Raw genomic sequence first — 23,259 nt, 5'->3', positions numbered from 1 at the left:
CAAGGATTCAGTCCCTGCCAAAGTTCAAGGAATTGTTCTTGGTCAGATGATAAGAATCCTACCCAATAATCTGCAAGAGAAAAAAAAATGCAATTTCAATTCTTTTTAGTAAATCTAACTAGTTTTCTTGTAGATAATGGCAAAAGTTTCCAAGAACCAACAAGAATGCAGGCAGGTAAGTAATGAAATGACTGCAGGCCCGATCGCACCTTCAGTGTCTTATCACGTGGAGTGAAGACTTCCTTCGCTCATTCATTATTTCTGTGTGAGAATGTGTCCTTGAGTGATGGTCCTCAGAACGCATAGTTAACTAGGGCTAGTACAACACAAATACATCTGCAACCTGGCCTCAAATTTAATAATTTAATAGACATATATGTTAAGTATCCTTAATTTATACCCTAAGTATAAATTGTGACGCTCGATATTGATACATCTCTATACTCTCAATAAAAGGAGAGTTTGCCAAGCAAATTAAACATGTAAATGAGACTCAGGGAGAAGGGGCCTGAGGAAGCCAGTGAAAAGACTTGTTTTTGAAGGACTTCAGAAACCTGCAATCTACATGAAATCTAAGTGTCTCCACTTGGCAATCTATTTGGATAACTCAACTTTATTTTCACAGCTAGGTAAAATGAAGCAGTTGTCAAAAGTCTTTTTTTTTTAAATGTATGCTTTGCATTTTAAATGTGTTTTACCACAGTACTAGTACTACCTCCATTAGTTGATATTCTATGGGTGTGAGGAATTTTAGTTGGGTGTGTTTTCTGCTTAGAATTATAGTATCCAAAAGATGGAATGAAATTTCAATATAAACCCATCTCAACATTCTTTATATTTTGACTTCCCATCAACCAATTTCCCACCCTTTTAAGCACAGCTGATGAGGCGATCATGGCCGCGCAAGGCTGTCTCCTCCTCCTTCTGATAATTAGACGCTTAGAAAGTTCTGGCAATGGTTACATAACTCAGCTTTAGAGTTAGTTAGAGGGCTAAGATTCAGAGTCCCCCTACTGCTACTTAGTAGTATGAGACCTTCAACAATTTACCCCTCTAAATCTCCGTTTTCTTACATATAAAATAGGTATAGAACTTCCTAGGGTAGTTGTAAAACTTAAGATATAAACCACATTGTGGGTCAAATAAGTTTGCAAATATGATGTATTATATATGTTTGCTTGCTTATAGTTTGCATTGGGTGTGGGGGACAGGCTGTAAGCAGGCAGGGTCGTTATAGCCTAAGGCTTAGTTTTAAGACTAAGCATTTGCCATGCCTTTAAAACTAAGATCTTCTCAACACTAAGCTTTTCCCCACACCCTTGACTGTTGCATGATGTGGGGTGGTGCACTCTTATGAGGAATCCCATTTATGCCTCAGATAAGTGGCTTTGTATCAGAAACATCCTTATTTGTATATTGGCTTAAAGGTTTTGATTTCTACACTATGAAATAAGGGAGACCAGGGGCTCTCTCTCTCAGTTCCTGAAATTAGCATTACAGAGGAGAAGCTAGTTTGTGTAGAGTTTGTGCAGAGAGAAGGAGATGGAGAACAGAGGTGAATAAAGACGGTGAGGTAGAAATCTTTGATTCTAGGAATACTCAGATAAGTCAGTGGCTTTGGGAGCCCTGAACAGAAAGGGAAGTGTTTTCCCACTGTGTGTATTCCTCACCTGCCTAGTGCGAGCTGGGATTAAAGGTAATGGCCCACCAGTTCTTGGCTCTGTTATTTCATTACCATCTGTCCAAATCAAATGCAAACCTGCATGGGCCAGGCGGCTGTGATGGTGGCCATGGGTACTGGCCTTACACACATGAAATGCTTATTATTTTGTAAAAGATGCTGAAATCATTATTATTGTTATTGTGATTATTCTTAACATTGTTCTACACGTTGATACTTCGATAAGCTAGAAATCATATTCTTTATATAGTCATGGGCCACATAATGACGTTTGATCAATGACCCTATATATGACAGGGGTCCCACAAGTTTATAATCAGGCTGAAAAAGTCCTATCACCTAGTAATGGTATAGCCAATATATCACAGTAGACCAAAATATTATTCACATGTTTGTGGTGATGCTGGTATAAACAAACCTATTGCACTGCCAGCTATACCAAAATATAGCAGTGCAATTTCCGTAGGAGACTATAGCACCCAGGTTTGTGTAAGTGCGCTATGATGTTCTCACAACAAAGAAATCGACTAACGGTGAGTTTCTCAAAACATATTCCATTGTTAACTGGCACATGACTGTACTCATGTGTTTGTGGTGATGCTGGTGTAAATAAACCTCCAGCATTGCTAGTCGTATAAAAGTATAGCACTTAAAATTATGCACAGTCCATAATAGTTGGCAATGATAATATACAACTATGTTACCGGTTTATATATTGATTACAACATACTTTTTATCATGATGTTAGTGTGTACTATTCTTACTTATAAAAAAATTTGTTTTAAAACAGTACGCCATGTCCTGGCTGGTTGGCTCAGTGGTAGAGTGTCAGCCTGGTGTATGAATGTGCTGGGTTCAATTTCCAGTCAGGGCACACAGGAGAAGTGACCATCTGCTCCTCCACCCCTCCTCCTCTTGCTTCTCTCTCTCTCTCTCTCTCTCTCTCTCTCTCTCTCTTCTCTTCACTTCCAGCAGCTATGGCTCAACTGGAGCAAGTTGGCCCCAGGCGCTGAGGATGACTCCATGGCCTCCGTCTCAGGTGCTAAGAAGAGCTCAGTTGCTTAGCAATGAAGTAACACCGCAGATAGGCAGAGCATCGTTTCTTAGTGGGGCTTGCTGGGTGGATCCCTATCGGGGTGCATGCAGGAGTCTGTCTCTCTGCCTCCCCACCTTCCACTGAAGTAAAAAACAAACAAACAGTATGCCATGTGACACCAGCAGCAGCCTCTTACATTTTGTGTTTACCACGTCTCTTGACTGTATCATTTGCTCTTGTGCTGATTTATTTTCAGGTTGTTTTGTACAGTCACATGCTGCACAGGCTTGCAGCCTAGGAGCATCAGGCTACCCCATACAGCCTAGGTGTGTAGTAGGCAACACCACCTAGGTCTGTGTAAGCGCCCTCTGTGGTCCACACAACAGAGTCACCTAATGACATATTGCTCGGAATGTATCAATATCTCCGTCGTTAAACAGTGCATGACTGTACAAGGCTTTATTTCGGTAATTTCTTGTTTCAGGATTTTGTGTCACTTCCTAAATGGGTAGTAGGAAGGATCACTACCACCTACTTCAGCAAAAAGGTGCGGCCCTCATATCAGCCCTGAGGAATAATCTGGGAATCACCTTTGAGAGAAAAGTCCCTGAAAGCTTGATTTCCTAGGAGTTGTGAATTCCCCTGCAGATGCAGGAAGACATGAAACATGATTAATTGAGGTCTTGTTGGTTGGGTTCCTTAATGGAGACTCTACTATATAATTGGCCTTTTCCTCAATTAGTCCAAATTAGTAAATTTTACTGTACATTTGTTCCTGTCAAGAATGAATTAATAATTTAAGTGTGACATTAAATAAATACCAGACATGGATTTATGTGTGTCATCTTTAGTCTCTTTAGTACGTATAATTCTCCTGTAAATTCTGTGACAGTGTCCGAGTCGCCAGCCTGTGCTGGACCATGCTGTCTTGTTCCGAACCTTCCTTTCCTAATACTCCCTGCAAGGACCCAATCAGAGCTCCCAGGCTTTTGATATGTGTCTCTCCTGAAGCAAACAGGCTATCGACAGGAACTTTAGCGGGACCTATGTAAAGCATCCCGGAAAAAAAAAAATGTGCAAAACTCATGCTTAGGAAATCAAGGGAGTGGATTCTGATTTATAGACCTCTGGGCAAGCTGTCTGCCCTGGACACTGCTGGAGGCTATGGTGGTGGTGGAGCACTTGTTTCCAGGGCTCAGGGCAACCTCATGGGGCAGAAGTTCGAAGAGGCTATTTGCCACAACCTCAAGCATGAAGCTTTATTGTCCCTAAACAATTCAGAGCCAGGAGGTGAGAGCTGGTCCCAGGTGCAAAAACAGCCCAGCCTTCCATGGGCGATGCCTGCTTCTGCACAGGCTCTGAAGAGAAAGAAAGGGGAAGTGCCCAGAAGCAGGAAGGAACACAGAAGTCCTGTGTGTGGTGTCTCCCAGTCTCCGAAAGACATGTCTGCCTCCATTAAAACATCTTTTTATTCCCCCAGGAAGTCAGACAAGCTAAAGGCCTTTGCCTGGAACCTGCAAGCCCTGCCTGGCTGCGGGCCCCGGCACTCTGCACGGTCTCCCGGGCCCCTTCCCATCCTGGTGCTCGCATGTCTCTCTGCACCCCGCGCAGGGCGGAGCCCAGGCCTCTTGCCCTTATTCCCATGACCGAGATGAAATAATAAAGACAGTTTTCTTGATTGATCCATAGGAAATGGAGCTGTGCTCCTTCCGTAATACTCCCTGCTGTCCCTGACTCCCCTACTTACTAGTTCTTCGTGTCCACACAATTTCTGAGTGCAGACCTTTATCCTACCACACAGTAGAAAATGTTGGGGAAGGGCATACGCCAGCAGCCAGATACACCGCAATGGGTCTTGTTTTGGTCCCCACGCCTCCCAGAGCCTCCATGTGCTGCTTCTCTATTGTGACACAGTTTATAACGTCTACCTGGAGGAGTAATAGCGAGAATCAAAGAAAACAAGCAACTCATTTTCTATTTTCATTAGACATTAGCTACTACTATAGATAAACTCAAAGTATTATTATATATATGTATAATATATATGTCTGTATTATTTATTCATTTTAGAGAGAGAAATGAGGGAGGCAGCAGACAGCATCAACTCGAAGCACTTACTTCTCCTTTGTGCCTTGACCAGGCAAGCCTGGGGTTTCAATCCAGCAACCTCAGTGGGTCAACGCCCTATCCACTGCGCCACCACAGGTGGCTTAATCAAAGCTGCAACGTGCCTGACCAGGCGGTGGCGCAGTGGATAGAGCGTCGGACTGGGATGCAGAGGACCCAGGTTCGAGACCCCGAGGTCGCCAGCTTGAGTGCAGGCTCATCTGGTTTGAAGAAAAGCCCACCAGCTTGAACCCAAGGTCGCTGGCTCCAGCAAGGGTTTACTCGGTCTGCTGAAAGCCCGCGGTCAAGGCACATATGAGAAAGCAATCAATGAACAACTAAGGTGTTGCAACTCGCAATGAAAAACTAATGATTGATGCTTCTCATCTCTCTCAGTTTCTGTCTGTCTGTCCCTGTCTGTCCTTCTCTCTGACTCACTCTCTGTCTCTGTAAAAAATTTAAAAAATAAATAAATAAATAAAATTAAAAAAAAAAAAAGCTGTAACGTGCACACTGCTCAATTTCATTTTCTGAAGATGACAAAATTCTGCAAAATACCTTCAGTTCATTTCTAGCCTACAAACGAAACCGTTTATCTATTATTTCCCAATACGCCCCTCGCAGCTCGGCCTAAGCGCGTCACCAGCGTGTGTAATGAGGGGCTTGATGCTCCACCGCCATTTCAAAAGGCGCAGCGCCTACCCGGTACTACCCGGCAGTCTACCGGGACTCGCTTTCTGCCCTTCTTCCCTGTCCCCCGCTGAGATCCTCTTTGTAAAGAGGAAGTAGGAAGAGATGTGTAGCCAGTTTCCACTTCCCAGCGGAACTTCAAAATCTGTGCAGTTTTTCTTTTTTTTTTGTCAGGCTCACTGTTGACCTGCCCGTTTAGTAATTACAAGCGAAGACTCAAAGGCAGTTGTTTGGTGCAGACGATCCATCTCTGTTGCTCATTGGTGTCTGAAGAGAAACACAGTCTTTCTCATTAGAAAACTCCTGGGGCTCTCTGATCAAGTCAAAATGTCAGGCCCTCAGCAGATGAGACTCATTTAAAAAATTAAAACAATCTAGACTTAGGTCAGAGTTCTAACTTTTCTTCCCACCTGCATCTGAAAATAACCATTCACTTTAAAAAGAACAAACAAAAGACTCTCCAAAGTCACCGAAGTCCAAATAGTGAGTCTCAAGGTACCAGGAAGTTCCCAGGAGGAGCTTTTGAATGTTCAAGCATTCCCATATGTATTAGCCAATTCTTATAACAGCCCCGGAGGGTCCCATTCTTGAACTCATTTACTGAGGAAGAAATCTGGGGAACCACATTTGCCATCTCAGGATCAGTAAATGACAGAACGAGAGCTCCTGACTTCAGGTCCAGCGCTGTTCCGTTGAACCAGAGCCCTTACAACCTGCTCAGTTCCCAAAGCACGGTTCTTATTGCTGTTTCTTCCTGACTTCTCTTTGATCAGTAAGTGACGCTCATGACAATTTCCCCATCGGCTGGACTGCACTCTCATTCTTCTCCAGCATTTTTGCCAGGAAGTCATGCTTAATTACACAGAGTGAAAGACAGACTGCCTCTCCTGGCACCGATAACCGTCGTGTTTCACCCACACAGCGAGTCTATCTGCAGGGACCAGGAGAAGAAAGGATCTGATGGAGATGTTCCCAAAAGACTCATTCCTAGAAAAAACACCTTCAAAGGGGATGGCTGAATCTGTCAAACATGATTCTGGAAAAGCCAGGACACCACTAAATCTATCAGTTGAAGTAATGAGGCCCATCTCATTTACTCCTGAGGGTTGACAGCCCTTTCCAACAGCCCCACAAAGTCATGCATGTCCCACTCGGGATACACAGGTCCTTTCCATCTCACACTGCTGAGATGCCTACGGACTCACTCGCCTATGCTGGACCAAGCTGTCCTCTTCTGAGTCCTCCTTCCTTAATATTCCCTACAAGGACCTAATCAGTGCTCTCAGACTCCTAAATAAATGTGTGTCCTACCTGAAGCAAACAGGTCTATGAGTTATGTTGTAAGTTGCAGTCTAAATTGTAAATTTTAAAGTCAAACTCTTTGATTCAAAAACTGGCTCCTCATTTTCTGTGTAAGCTTTGGCAAACTATCTAAATCTTTGAACCTCTGATTCTTTGTCTCTGGTGCTGCGTGATTATATCTATATCTCTCGTGTATACTGCTGCTTACTAACGTCTTCCTCCTTTTGAAAAGAAACCCTACCTAGTACTCTCCTTCACAAAGCCCTACAATTTCTTAACCTATCAGGGTAACCCCAACTCTATTTCCCCTACCAGTAATAGGCAGAGGAAGCAATTGTGACCATTAAGATGTGAATGACAGTATGCTAGGGGACATTGGGAATTAAAAAGATACAGCCAAGATAAAAGGACCTTCGTTCTTCTAGACCAGGGGTCTCCAAACTATGGCCGGCCGGCGGGCCGCATGCGGCCCCCTGAGGCCATTTATCCGGCCCCCCGCAGTACTTCCGGAAGGGGCACCTCTTTCATTGGTGGTCAGTGAGAGGAGCACATTGACCATCTCATTAGCCAAAAGCAGGCCTATAGTTCCCATTGAAATACTGGTCAGTTTGTTGACTTAAATTTACTTGTTCTTTATTTTAAATATTGTATTTTTTTTTACTTTAAAATAAGATATGTGCAGTGTGCATAGGGATTTGTTCATAGGTTTTTTTTTATAGTCTGGCCCTCCAACGGTCTGAGGGACAGTGAACTGGCCCCCTGTTCCAGACCCTTGGTTGGCAAACTGGCTCATGAGCCGCATGCGGCTCTTTGGCCCCTTGAGTGTGGCTCTTCTAAAAATACCATGTGCAGGCACTACCTCAATAAGGAATTGTACCTACCTGTATAGTTTAAGTTTAAAAAGTTTGGCTCTCAAAAGAAATTTCAATCATTGTACTGTTGACATTTGCCTCTGTTGACTAATGAGTTTGCTGACCATTGTCTAGACCAGGGATAGTCAACCTTTTTATACCTACCGCCCACTTTTGTATCTCAGTTAGTAGTAAAATTTTCTAACCGCCCACCGGTTCCACAGTAATGGTAATTTATAAAGTAGGGAAGTTACTTTATTTATAAAATTTATAAAGCAGAATTAGAGCAAGTTAAAGCATATAATAATAATTACTTACCAAGTACTTTATGTTGGATTTTCGCTAAGTTTCGCAGAATAAATCTTTATAAAACAACTTACTATAGTTAAATCTATCTTTTTATTTATACTTTGGTTGCTCCACTACTGCCCACCATGAAAGCTGGAACGCCCACTAGGGGGGCGGTATTGACCAGGTTGGCTACCACTGGTGTTGTGTCTAGATGCGATGGCTGATCTGCTGCAGCTGTCTTGTCACCGTGAGTGGAGCCAGCCTGAGTGCACAGTCAACTCACTGAGGATTACAGAGTTCCAATGTACCTGGTTTTCTGATGTCCTCACTGAACTGCTAATTTAATAACATACATTGCATCAAATAATAAATAACCTCCCAACTTAGATCATCTGAATCAGAGCTTTTTTTTTCCTACTTGAAGCTTGATGACAGAATATTAAGTAGTTTTTGTGGTTTTTTTTTGTATTTTTCTGAAGCTGGAAATGGGGAGAGACAGTCAGACAGACTCCCGCATGCGCCCGACCGGGATCCACCCGGCACGCCCACCAGGGGCGACGCTCTGCCCACCAGGGGGCGATGCTCTGCCCCTCTGGGGCGTCACTCTGCCACGACCAGAGCCACTCTAGCGCCTGGGACAGAGGCCAAGGAGCCATCCCCAGTGCCCGGGCCATCTTTGCTCCAATGGAGCCTTGGCTGCGGGAGGGGAAGAGAGAGACAGAGAGGAAGGAGGGGGTGGGGGTGGAGAAGCAAATGGGCGCTTCTCCTATGTGCCCTGGCCGGGAATCGAACCTGGGTCCCCTGCACGCCAGGCCGACGCTCTAACGCTGAGGACAGAATATTAAATGAAAATAATGACAGTCTTTCACATCAAGAAATTTCTCAATATCAGTATTATTTGAAACATTTCAATGTATTAATTTAATTATCAATGCAAACCGCTGAGCCTGTTAGGAAACAGCTCAGACATTCAAATTAAGCAACCTGCTCCATTCACTTGGTAGGGAGCAGTAAGCGGACATCTGAACACAGGCAGTCTGGTACCAGGCCCAACCACTGTGCAAACTCTCTTTCCTCACTTACACAGACCATCTCATATGCGAGGAACGGGCTTAGCTTTAAAAATAAAGCTATACATATAGTCCCTAGTGAAAAGTAAAATCATAGACGGTATTTCCTACTTTATAGGTTTGTTTCCGGAAATGTGAATTATATATGTTAAACGCTAATAAGCACTGTGTTGAGCATGCAGCTGGCATGCATAGCTGATAGCTATATTTACCGTTCTTTTCACTGGCCCACTCTCTTTCTTTAAATCTTAAAATAGCATTAGATACGAGAGGAACTTTTTATACCTCCTTTTCCATAATGCTGATTTAGAGGGAGGAGCGCTAAGAGGAGGAGTGAGAATTAAAACTCTAACTCCCTTCCTATTAAGAAAATTTCCAATGCATTTTTAAGCATTTTAGTTAACAAAAACCTATGCAACTGTAACAGAGAGAGTAAAATATCCAAGGTGTGTGAGCTAAGCTCAATTTCTCTGACACTCACCCACCATGTGACCTTCCACAAGTCATTTTATCTGAGTGTGGCCTTTGGTGCCTGGTGTGCCAATGTGAGCTCTTGTTTCGCCATGTTACTTAGCTGGGTGACTTTGGACACTGTTTTTTAAAATTACAGATTCGAGTTAAGTCATTCTGGGGGAAAGATATGAGATTTGGTTAGTTTTTCTATCAAATTCTAAAGTGATACTGATGCTCATGGCCTACAGACCATGCTTTGAGAAGCACAGTTTCCTTGTCTGTGGGAAGAAAAAACAAAAATACATAGCAGTATCTACATGATCGAGTTTTAGGAGATAAGAGTTTCATGAGAATTAAATGGGAGAATCCACATAAGACACGCACATACTCCACAAAAGGTATACTGCTTTAGAACACCAGAGGGCGCACTTTGAGATACTCCTTATAAAAGGCTAGTCATTAAATACTACAATAGGAGAACAGAACTCAGAGAGCTTTCCCTTTCATCCAGGGTGGCAGGACAGCCATAAAATGTGATCTTGCTGACACAAGTGTGACAACTCTGCTCAGACATAGATTATTAAAAAGGACTACGGCTTTCAGGAAGGATACAGTAAGTCCTCACTAAACATCGATAGGTTCTGTGACTCTAAGTGAACGACGGTATAATGGATCCTGGTTCACGAGAGGCCAATTCATATAACCGGAATTTAGTTACAATGGAATCTCATCAATGTTATCACAAAACGATGTTGAAGAAAATGTATTATCTGAGGACCTGCTGTGTGGACCTTTATGGGCAGCTCCCTTCTCTAAATTCACCCACCCTGGGACTCTATTTATCCAGTCCTCTGTGTACTTTGGGTAGGCTATGCATGAGGTCCTTCGCTCAGTGAGATTCTGCAGAAATTAAAAACGGGTGACTTCTCATAAACCGTGTTTAAAACTGGCGACGAGAGACTTAATGCGTTTATCTCTAACAGGATTAATATGCTCATAAAACACTGGTAGGAGCCTTCTCTCTTGCCTGCTGAAAAGAATGCCTCATCCCATCACACCTCTTTTGTATTTGAATTCTGTATTTTATTAACACATACATATTTACCAAACACTTAAAATTTAAATATTAAGTAGAATGCAAGTTATTACAAATAATTGTGCCTCCCACATTTATTGAATGCTCAGGTTAAGAATGAAAACCACATTCAATAAACAAGAATCCATCCCTCAAACACACAGACACAAATCTGTAGTTAACAAAGCACAAGATAGCATTTGCTCATAAGTAAAATGCCAAAGCGGGAAGTCTGTAAGGCTCACGGGGATTTTGTATTCATTAAATACATTCTAATGATGACAAGAGTGCGGTAATTTAATCCAAGTGTTTATCTCAATTATTTCAATTCTGAATGAGAAGCGATTTTAAACATTTCTCCCTTCTCTTCCCTTCCTTCCCCTCTCCTCCCCTTTCTTTACTTTCCTTCTTTCCCTCCTTCCTTCCCTCATTTTTTTTCTTTTTTAAGATGTAAACTCCCCAGGACTGGAGAGCTGCCTGACATGTTTGTTTGCATCATCTCTCTGTCCTCACACAGAGACCTCAGAAGCCAACACAGACACAGTTAAGCTTTGGCTCTGGGACCAAGCGGGAGATATTTCCCCAAGAGGAGCTCATTTTCTCTCGCACTCACTGCCTCCATTCCACTCCTGCTCCACTGCGACCAGCACATGGGAGCTCTCCTCCCCTCCCTTAGAACCTTCCTACAAACACCGACAGGAAAGCAGTAACACAAAAGCAATGCCTAAGGGACAGGCATGATGTTAGCCAGCCCCAGAGGGCTCTACTGCTTTTAACCTTGGTCGGAAAGCCCCTAGAAGTGACAGCATTCCTAAGAGAATTTATTTCGGACACTAAGTCTCTCTATAAATGGATCTATTTCAACTGCCTTAACAGTCACATTTTGTGAATTATAAACTTTTCTGCAGAGCGTTTTCATGTCTGACTGACTGCCTGATTTGGGTCACCAGATGTTGCATATTTATTGAGCAGCTACTATATACCAGGTAATGTGCCAGGCACTGGTGCACAAGTCAGACGTGGTTCCGAACATCACCAAGTTTATGGCAGAGTACCCAGAGTGGCACTGGTAAGAACTGTTGTTCTTTACATGTCTACAGAAACACTTCTTGCTAACTTTTCCCCCATTTACTTTATCATTTTAACAGTTCTATGAACCTCTAATATAGGGGATTTCTTTTACTTTTATTTTTAACTAACGCATTTTTAAAATGTCATATTTACCCACCCATACCACCCAATGTAGATGCTATCTGGTGAATGTCACAATGATCTGAACTGATTGTTGGCTCAAGTTGGTCATATGCGCACAGCCTTCAACCAACCATCAGTCCTTTTTGGAGCAGCCATGGTATATGCAAGGCCTTGAGGTAAGCATGAGCATGAGCACCAGCCCTCAAGATCTCGTGGCCTAGTAGGCAAGGTGGAAACACTTTCAGTGAATATGAGTCGATGTCTATAGTATAATGGGAAGTTCAGAAAAGAGATGTCAAGGGCGGCTCCACAGAGGAGAAAATATTGAAGTCATTGGTTCATGCATGCACAGACTGACTAGACACATAAGGGCATTGATAGAAGTACATAGTTTATATCTTATACACCTAATAGTATCAATAAAAGAGGTAAAGACAAATCTTCTTGAAAAATAAGTACTATTAATAAAGTACATGGCCTAAGGCCATTTAGACATGAAATCAATTATTTAAAATAAATGGTGATGGTACTAATTTGTTTCTTGTTGCTATTCAATGCTGTCTTAGATTTGAGTGGTGCCAGGTAACATTTATCCATTCCTGGGTTGATAGCCTTACTTGCACAAAACTCAATCAGATTATCAGATGTTTTGCATTTCCAGCATAAGCATTATTTATTTGGGGGCAAGATTTGTCATTTTGGTCAGTTAAGTTATGATGAATCAGGTAGACCAATGTCTGTGAGGGAGAACTAATCGACAGCAAAGCGAATACTCCATCTTCCACAAAGGTTTCTGAGCCAATTTCCTTGCAAGTGCCATTACTGACATGAGGTAGGTGCTTATCGGGAGTCTGGCCTGAACTGTGCACTAATGTAAGGCATGGACTTGCAAACCGGCAGGACGGCAGCAACAAAGGACGCTGAGTCCTGCCCTCGTCACCACTGTCCCTGGGCTGTGCCATGAGCCCTAGTCGGAGAAACATTTGATTTACTGCAGCTACTGGTCTGATCTAAGCCCCAACTTCTTCCCTCTACTTTGTTTGTAGATCGATTGTCATGATTAAAGTTAGGGGATTTGAAGAAGCCAACAGCTGATTCAAATGTGAGAGGTGCTTCCTTCAGTGTTATTCACATCCTGCTGGGTGAGTTCTTGTTTCCAAGAGAGGAAGTTCCAACAGATTGCTGAATGTTCTGAAGCAGGTGTTGGGGAGCAGGGTCTACCCAGGGAAAGAAGAGCAAAGGAATGAGAGTAAGGAAAAAATAGGGTATGCCCTAAAAAACTAGTTTTGTCAACTATGTTGTGTGATCTCACATTTCCTTTAGTGATTATGAGTTCAGAGCTAATGAATCTAGTTTTGTGAATCTATGCGGCTCTATGGTCATGCCTAATGACTAATAACTAAATCCCATCAACCACCTTTAGAGGAACATAGCAGCTACATTAATTCCCATGTGTCAACAGGGCTAAAACACAAGTCCTAAAACCAAACATAAGTCTACTTACTTCTCCACCCAGCCCTGCATTTCCTCCTGGCATACTGGAAGGTATACATCTTCCTATTCCTCCTTTCCTCCTAGTATGCAACTGATCCTAGTCCTGCTTTCCCAGGATGCTCACCTACCGTGTTTGCTTCTCTTTCCTGTACACAGCTTTCCAGGTTCCCGGTACTGATCCTTCTAGTCAAAACTGAGCTGTCCGAACTCTCTATCACGTGCCAAAACCAGTATTCCGGTCTCCAGTCCCCTCTCTTTGCATTCACAAAAGAGTAGCCTACATTCTTCATCTCTTGTAATCTAATCTTTAACCTACTCAATCTAGAATCTTTCAACCAACACAGTTCCCAAAAACTTCACCAAATGGCTTCAATGGCAACAATCCCGACAAAAATTTTAAGCCATCAACTTCACTTACATATGATACATAACCACATATTTAACAACTCCCTTCCTTGTTCTTGAAATGTCATCCCTTCTGTTCCTGTTTGTCCTCTTATCTCAAGGGATATTTCTCCTTGGTTTCCTTCAAAGCCAAACTCTAATCAACCATTAAAATATTAGAATATTAGAATGCCCCAAAGTCTAGTCCTAGCCATCTTTTTTTTTTCTTTGTCTTTCTTTTTATGCATGCTCAGAAATTTAATTCCCCACCTGTAAATTATATAATTCCATTGCATGTCTAAACGGCTCCTTACATGTGACATGTTCAGAAGCTAAGTCACCATCTCTCCCTTCCTCATGGCCAATCCTGCCTCGCCTCCGGTGCCATCTGTCACCTGGTTTTGAACAGCAGAGGTAAGCTAAAACAGCGGTGCACTTCATATATTTTTTCTGAGTGAAAGCAGCCAAACAGAAAAGAACACTGACTGTATGATTCCATATATATAAAATTTCCAGAAATGGAAAAATCTATAGAAATCAAAAGTAGATGATCTGTTGTCTAGGGAGAGAGATCGGGATGGAGAGTAACTATAAATGACAAAGTTTCTTTTTAGGGCGATAGAAGTGTTTCAGAATTAGATCATGGTGTTGGCAATACAACTCTATAAATACGGTAAAAATTAATGAGTCCTACACTTAAAAATGAACAAATTTTATGTCATGTAAATTATCTCTCAATAAAACTTAAAAGAATCACATAGGGGTAGAGGTCAAGTTTGACTCCCTCCCATTTCTCTCACCTTCATTTTCTACCTATTCCTAAATTCTACCAACTAGATTACAAAAATATTTCTTAATTCATTCATTTCTCTCTCTCTCACATTCTATTTTAAATTAGCATTTCCTTTTCCCTGACTACTGAAATAGCTTTTTCAACCACTGTCACCCGTCAGTTCCGGTACCTACAACAAACTATTCTCTATGCTTCAGCCAGAAAGATCTTTCCTGCTCAAAAACCCCTTTATTGGCTTCCACAAGACTTTAGGTGAAGACCACATTCCTTAAATTGACCTAAACAACCGAGTGTGACTGCCACTGAATCCCTCCTGTCCCTCTCCTTAAGTCTTCTCCTTTCCCCTCTCCTGGGTCAGCCACTTCTGTATCTGCCCTGCTCATGAACCCCATCCTTATTTGGTTGATTCTACACCCCCTTGGGTAGCAGACAATCTTGAGGGAAATTACCCCCATCCCTAAGCCTAAGTCAACCCCATTGACTACTGTCCTCATTGAACCACAACTTCTGCCTTCAGAAACCTAATTCTAGTTTGTAAACATTCACTGCTGTAAAGATTTGGGTTCACATCTGCCCCTCCATCTGCCCGTGTATGCTGTGTGGAAGCAGTGGGTGCATTTGCTTTGCCCGTGTTGTTCACTTACTCTCTTTAGCGCCTGGACTGGTGTCTGATGTGAATGATTATTCAAAGAATAACCATTACTCTGCCAGTAATAATTAATATCAACCCTTTTTATAAATGAAAGGATATTGCTGCTGCTACTATTTAGTATTTCAATAAAACTTTCATATATGCACACACTACCCCTAATACCCCTGTGAAATAATATAGTTTGTTTATTTCTACTGAACCCACGTAAACCAAGGACTGACATGAACAAGTGGGCTGGTCTATGAGAGACCCGGAAAAGAGAAACCAAAATAAAAATATGGCAAGGCTTTACCTCCTTTAAAATCGGGCGGAAATTACGTTAATGCTTTTCTCTAAATCATGGCTTTTCTCTTATTTAACAAGCCTCTGCCAGCCAAATAAAAATGTTCATGTTCTTCCAAAATTCTGTGAGGAACAATGTTTTGACATCCTACACTTATCTCTACGTACACTGACTTTTCCCGGGGCTTCTGTTCTGAGCTGTGACAGCACTTACACGAGTCCAGATTCCTCAGCCTTTTCCCTGGGATTCAAAAAAGTTTGCAACCATCACTTGGCAATCGGGTTAGCTGAATAAGCACCTAGTTACCGCTTAGTCACTCTTTTTTTTTTTTTATGCCCTGGGCAGAACCTTAAGCTTCACAGAGGCCCATCCCCTAAACCAAACCTAGAGCCTTGGAGACTATACAGAGAAAGAAATCCGAAATACTGAGTAGAAAAAGTAACAAAACAAGGTTTCTAAGATTATTCTACAAAACTTTTAAAATAAAGTTATTTTTTTAAATAGCACAATCAACACAGGGCAGAAGAAAGTCCATTTTTATAAAATAGCATTGAAATACTATTGAAAGATGAAGGACTAAAAATGCAAAAATTTTATAACTGATGTATTTTGATGTAGACAGGTGCAACATTCTAATCCGTCAGACTTATTCTGGACAATTGCCTCTGAATAAATATTTCAAACATTCGACTCCACTTATGCAAGGCACACATTTTAAAAATTAGAATTCTGCCAGTGTGTACAAATGGTGTGAATAGCAAACAGTTGAATGGAGAGTATGCTTTTCATCACAGTCACTATCTGTGATTCTTAGGGAATCAATTCTTTCTAGAGATTATAGATTTCCTATCTGTAAAATGAACATAATAACACTTGGCTTTCCCACAGGATTTTTTGAAGAGTAATAAAAATATTGTAGTATAAGTAAAGATTCTAAAAGTTCTGGAAAGATATTATTACAATACTGCACTTCTGACGTTAGGATAAATAATCCAATCATGTCCCCCAAAAGTTCATTGTAATGCAAAATAGCGTTTGAGAATAACAGCATGTTTAACATATTATTCTTTTTCTTTAGACACATTTTGAACTAACCTCTTAGGAATTGTTCTGAAGATATGCCAACGATTTAATTAAGACACTTTGTTATTGGAAACTGCATAATTTTATATTTAACTTTAATACTAAATGTCAATAATCTCACAGAGAAGGTCGTTTACATCTTTGTTTACAGTTCAGGAGCGGGAAGACCCACTGACAGGAATCTGCAAGTCTTGTTTAGAACAAGACCAGGAAGAAGGGAAAATGAGAAAGGTCAGGTTGAGAATCTGACTCCTCAGGCCGCATCCATTTTATTAAACGGATGCATCAACTAGTAAAAATTACTTAGATGGTCTCAATGTAATCAAGTGGTAGTTATTTGAAAACAAAACTACAAAATCAAATTAATTTCTAAATATTTTCATGGATGATCCCTTTGCTTGAGAGAAAATTTCACCTATCAATTTCACTAACTTTCCCCTGCGATATTCTAATAAAACCTAGAAATGCAGGGTCTCCTGTTCACAGAAATAAGGTCAACAGTTTATCAATTAAAGCAAAAAAAAAAACACAACAAAGTACCCAACAAAACCCACTATAAAGCATTCTTCAAATCAGACTTGATATAGAAAAACTCAGTAATATTCTGTTTAATATAAAAAGTCTCAAATATCTAATATTAGATTTTTTTTTGTATTAGATTTTTTTCATATTTATAACAGCTCTCTCTTTTTGTTTCAGCGCCATTTGTGGGTTTAGATGTTTTTCATTGGTTTGTTTACTTTTTGGTTTTGCAATCCAGACAACCTAGAGCTACCTTTAAATTATTTGCCAAGTGGAAAATCAAATTGAGTAATTATAAACACGAGACTAATGACATGAAGGAACGCTCTAGAGTTTTAAAGCAGTCAGCTTCTAGAACCACTGTGACACAACATTTCAGAGCACACACACCCCAGACACCACCCCCTCAGAGAGATGGATAACACGCTCCCCAGTTTCAAGACAAGAAACAGATGCATAACGACAAAGCAAACCGTGTTTTGTCACAGGCTTCACTGAAGCAAATCTTTATTGTGAATGAAATTATAATATAGATCAGAGAACATTTTCAGTGTCATCATGCATCTGATAGCTTCTGGGACCCCGATTCCTCAACCATGAATGGCCAACGCTAGCTTCTTCTCAGTTAACGATGAAAATGCTGGAACAGTAGCTGCTCCCTAGTTCCCTCCTTTGCCCTCTGATGGGGCAGCATGCTGCACTGACACAGTTATTCTTCTGACTTACAACTTGTCACAGTTAAAATAACAAGAAAATAGACAAAGGTTAAGGAAAATGAACCTGTACGCTCTGAGAGCAAAGTAATGACATAGCTATCTGTTGTATTTGACCTGAACTTGAAGCTCATTCTTTGCATAAGGAAATAATGGCAAGAAAATGTAGACTTAACGTTTAGACTGTAGGAAAGAAATCATAAAAAGAAAAGTATTGCATTCAGGAAGTGATGGAAAGTAAAATAAATTGGGTAGGGAAACATTTGAGATGATTTACTTCTTGTTTATCAAGTTCTTGCGTTATGAAAAGCCATCTACCAAGAGGAAGCTGAGGGCACTCTTGTCCTTAGGGTTACAATAATGATGAGAAGACAATGGGGAAAATAAGGAAGAAGGGACTTGATTAATAAGTATTCCCACATCGGCTAATGACAGTAATGTACATGGCTGATAGATTAGAAAATTAATTTGAGTCGTGGACTGCCTCTACAGAGAAACAATTTCTAAAGTATGGCCACCTTCTTCTGGGAGGATAGTTTTGAGTATTTTCTGATCCAAGCTACCGAAAGTAATAATGCTGGGGTTCTGGCCTTGGCCAGTTGGCTCAGTAGTAGAGCATAGGCCCAGCATGTGGAAGTTTTGGGTTTGATTCCTGGTTAGGGCACACAGAAGAAGCAACCATCTGGTTCCAAACCCTTTCAATCCCTCCCACCACCCACAGCCATGGCTTGATTGGTTCCAGCACTGAGGATAGCTGCATGGCCTCCACCTCAGGTGCTAAAAAGAGCTCAGTTGCTGAGCAACAGAGCAATGGCCCCAGATGGGCAGAACATCAACCAGTAGGGGACTTGCCAGGTGGATCAGTTGGGGCGCATGCGGGAGTCTGTCTGTCTCTCTGTCTTCCCTCCCTCATTTAATAATAATAATAATTAATAAAATAATAATAAGTGAGGTTCCTCATTTTATGAAAGTAAGCATATAAAACTTCTAATTTTAAAAAATTAGTTAAGGCCCTGGCCGGTTGGCTCAGCGGTAGAGCGTCGGCCTGGCGTGCAGGAGTCCCGGGTTCAATTCCCGGCCAGAGCACACAGGAGAGGTGCCCATTTGCTTCTCCACCCTTCCCCCTCTCCTTCCTCTCTGTCTCTCTCTTCCCCTCCTGCAGCCAGGGCTCCATTGGAGCAAAGATGGCCCGGGCGCTGGGGATGGCTCTGTGGCCTCTGCCTCAGGCACTAGAATGGCTCTGGACGCAACAGAGTGATGCCCCAGAGGGGCAGAGCATCGCCCCTGGTGGGCATGCCAGGTGGATCCCAGTCGGACGCATGCGGGAGTCTGTCTGACTGCCTTCCCGTTTCCAGCTTCGGAAAAATGAAAAAAAAATTTAGTTAAAATTAAAGAACATGATACTATAATTCTAGTATTGGGGAATCATTAAATAACGTCTTTTGTTTGATTTGGGTGGAATCTAATTTACCAAACCTAGGCTTATTGTTTCAAGCCTCGTCTGTCATGTTAATATACATATTTATAGTCAGTATCTTCTTAGTTCATTTATATTTCACTTTCACAAAAGCTTCAAACATGAAGATAGACCTTCTGGAATAATCCTTACTTGACACCTATTAGAAAAACACTTTCCTCACCTCAAGTTCACTCAGAAGCCTCAACTATCTATCTAAATGTGAACAAGCAAATGGAAACCACAGATAATCTTTTAAAAACTAATATTAACACTATAAAGTTCTTGTACCACAAATTAGGCCTATCATCACAGACTAGTTGTGGTTATTTTGCAAAAAACTGTAGCCAATTCAATTATTTAAGCACACAGTAACTTTTTTAAGTAATTAAGGAATGGGGAAAAGGAATACTATAGGTAAATGGATGAAAAGGAAGGAAAAGAAACAAAAAAATATATAGTTAAAAAAAATTTTGGTTAAAGTATACAACTATTCCTAAGAACTCAAGGTTAAGAGCAACCTGAAGCCATTTGATTGGACATGATACCCAGGATTAAATTATTTGATGTCTCCTGTGCCCCCCTCTTTTACAGAGTCCAGAAGAAAAATAATGTTTATAATGAAAACCTTAGATTACTTAACACACTAAATGTAGGTCTACTCTGATATACCAAGCTGTGGCATCATAGAATATGCTTAAAGACATTTCCATGTAGGATTATCAGGGTGTGCATTTCAGTCTGGGAACATAAAAGAAATCTTCAGTTATCTAGTAATTTCTCTTCCATGAGAAATCAATTCTTTCTAGAGAGTATAGATTTTCTATCTGTAATCTTAAATAAAGTAAATAAATAAGGCATTTTCACACTTACGTTTCTGTCAATCAAAGATAAAAATAGAATTGCTAAATAAGGAAATCTCTGGTTATAAATAATAATCAACTCACAATTTTAAAAAGAAAATATAGTATAATAATTACACTATAATGTCTTTATAATGCATCCTTACCCCTGGGGTTATATTTAAGTGAAGTCAAAGTTTGTATGAATAGTGAGCCCTCTTGTTCTTTTCTAAATGGGCAATATTTATTAACTGCAGCAACTAAAAGATAATTTTCTTTTCTTTTCTTTTCTTTCTGTGTGTGTGTGTGTGTGTGTGTGTGTGTATGTGTGTGTGACAGAGACAGAGAGAGGGACAGACAGACCAGAAGGGAGAGAGATGAGAAGCATCAATTCTCTGTTGCGGCACCTTAGTTTCTCATTTGATTGCTTTCGCATATGTGCCCTGACCAGGGGGCTACAGCAGGCCAACTGACCCCTTGCTCAAGCCAGCAACCCTGGGCTCAAGCTGGTGAGCCTTGCTCAAACCAAATGAGCCTGCGCTCAAGCTGGCGACCTCAGGGCCTAGAACGTGGGTTCTCCACATTCCAGTCTGACACTCTATCCACTGCACCACCGTCTGGTCAGGCTAAAAGATAATTTTCAACAAAATATACAGAAACACAGTAAAACCTGAATGTAATTGTCAGTGAATGTAAATCTCTGATGGACCTGTGTCAGACGATGTCTAATGATTCCAGAGCAGGGGAAAAGGCCTGGGCTGCAATATGTATCCTTTACATAACTCAAAGAATCATGGTAATCTCATCCAAATGTACCGTCACAGAAATATCCAGAATTCAATTGACCAAATATCTGGGCACCACAGTCCAGCCATGTTGACACATAAAATTACTCAAGATACCAAATATTTCATTTTCATAAGGTATACGCATTAGGTGAACTGCTATGCTCCACTATAAGACCAGAAGCGACTGCAAAAGTCCACAGACTCTGATAATCTTTACCTTCTAAAAAGAAGAGTAACTGGATTAAAATTTTTAACTGGATTAAAAATGCTTAGGCATTAAGCACAGTAAAAATCCATGCACTAATTCTTACTTATAATATTGTTACCTGAGTTGGATACTATGTTTGGTTGGGATTCTGCCAGTGTCCAATGCAGAGTCCCGCAGCAGAAGTCTCAAAACTCAGTGTCAGGCCTAATGAGCAGGTAGTTGTATGACCCGGAGAAAGTCACCTCCCATCTCTCAGGCTGGGTTTTCCTAACTGCCCAATCAGAGGAAGCATTAGAAAATAACGCTGAAGCTCAGGAGAGCCTCTTCAGACACCTAGGGGAATCTCCCCTGAGCTGGAAATTGGAAATCTGTGATACTTTTTTAAAAATTAAATTTATTGGGCTGACATTGGTTAATAAGACTATGTAGGCTTTAAGTGCTTGTTTCTATGACACATGATCTGCATATTGCATTGTGTGCCCCCCGCCCGGAGTCAAGTCACCTTCCGTCACCACACAGTTGACCCCTTTCCCCTTTACTACCCTATACTTCCATGTGAACAGTACTAAATTCACTGAAGCGGGTGCTCATTTTGCATGTGTTTTTTCTAGTTTTAAAGATATTGACATATTATTTAATCACATATCCTTACCTAAATTCCTCATGACAAATCAAAGTCAATGTGACTATCACTGGCTTTGACCTCATGGAGCAAACTAGCCAATGATGATGATTAAAATTAAACCGTGTTAACAATTGTGTGTTACATTTTTACTCTAATTTTTTTTCCAGACTCAAATCCTTCTACCCTTCTAAGTCTCCTATGCAGTAAGAAAGAGCAAAGGCCTGTTTCATTATCATCAGAAGGAGTCTTAGACTGAGATTGCGAATGTCTCCTTGGGTGCCACGCCAAAGCCGCATCAGTTCCCGGATCGAACCTCTTCTGGCTCCATGTCCTCAGCCTGGGCACTCGGGTGTGTGTTGAGGGGAACGCGTCCCCTTAGCTGGCATGTGCTGGGTGAATTACTCCTGCAGAGAGTGCAGCCACACGCATGCAGAACAGGAGTCAGGACGTGCTCCTTCCAGAGCTCAGCAAATGGCTTTTATATCTACTCGTGCTAATTAGGAAATTACTGAAAATATTTCCCATATTTAAAACAGCAGCAATCCTCATTGATATGCTACTCTCTCCTTATATGGCAACCCTGCTATGAATCAAAGCTGAATACTAATGCATCACTGTCAAAGGTAGATGACTGTGTGGAAAAAGACAAAAAGGCAGTATGACATTTAGGGCATTGAGAAATTATCGGCTGATCCCCCTGCGTGGTCCCCAAGTTGCAAATGACATAGGTGACATCAGCACCGTGGAGGATCCATGGCAGGGGAGGCCGTGTACAAGTCACCCGCAGACACAGAGGCCAAAAGCGGGACCGTGGTGAGAAAGCCTAGTTGGATCATCTCCCGTCTCTACCACAGTTCTCCTTCATGTGATTCTTGGAACAACTCTTAGGTTCTGATCATCTCCATTGTATAGGTCAGAAAACCAAACCACAGCAAAATAAAAACTGTGCTCAGGGTCTAATCGTTAGTAAAGAGGAGTAACAGAGATGGACAGGCAAAGTCTCTCTGGAGGCAAAGCCTTTGTTATTTTCACTGGCCCATGCCACCAACGCTACTTGGGAGATTAGGCATTTTGGTGGCTGGGACCACAAAGTGCCAGGGCAGGTGGGTTAACAGCCTGGCAATTAATCTGAGCTCCGGAATATAAACATACCTGAAGCGTTCTATGTATCGGATTGCACTGCCATATAGAGGGATAACCTCCCTTAAAGAGGTCCAATGAGAGACTTCTCCGATAAAGGCACAGTGTGCAGCACTCAGTAAGACAGTTTCTGCCCAGCTCTCCCTGTTCTGAAATTATACATTTTAGAGAAATGTATACTAGTTATCTTGTTCATTTTTCAGTAAGGTCACCCTGAAGGTATTCTAGAAACAAACATTATCTCAGCCCAGGGGATAGGAAAACAATTATAATCATCAGTGCCAGAATAAACTTTGATGCAAATAGTAAGGCAGATGGTATCAGTCTTTAACTATTAAATCACTAACACCCTTCCACCTACCCTGTTTTCTGTGTGTTTTACTTCTCAGAATTTGTATCTCATGACTTTATGAATTTCTCCTGTCATCGAGGTAATTGACTTAATGAGATTTTATAAAATATTATGGTGACTTAGAGTGTTAAACCCCCACAACATCCTTACCGCAGGAAAAATAATTTTTAAAAGA

General features: G+C 41.3%; 1 protein-coding gene and 1 long non-coding RNA gene across 7 annotated transcripts in view; one reads left to right on the top strand and one right to left on the bottom strand.

Moving 5' to 3' along the window:
• UNC5D (unc-5 netrin receptor D) overlaps positions 1 to 23,259 on the bottom strand; it is a 524,296-nt gene that overhangs the window by 255,412 nt on the left and 245,625 nt on the right. The window lies entirely within an intron of this gene.
• LOC136404068 (uncharacterized) lies at positions 133 to 21,933 on the top strand. Its single transcript, XR_010751223.1, has 4 exons — positions 133 to 175; positions 12,796 to 12,891; positions 13,957 to 14,041; positions 21,760 to 21,933. It is a non-coding gene; the product is annotated as an uncharacterized lncRNA (long non-coding RNA).

This window comes from Saccopteryx leptura, chromosome 4 (genome assembly GCF_036850995.1).
Source record: "Saccopteryx leptura isolate mSacLep1 chromosome 4, mSacLep1_pri_phased_curated, whole genome shotgun sequence".
NCBI classification, from domain to species: domain Eukaryota; kingdom Metazoa; phylum Chordata; class Mammalia; order Chiroptera; family Emballonuridae; genus Saccopteryx; species Saccopteryx leptura.
The sequence above is the reverse complement of the archived record's forward strand: the minus strand, read 5'-3'. Positions and strand labels throughout refer to the sequence as shown.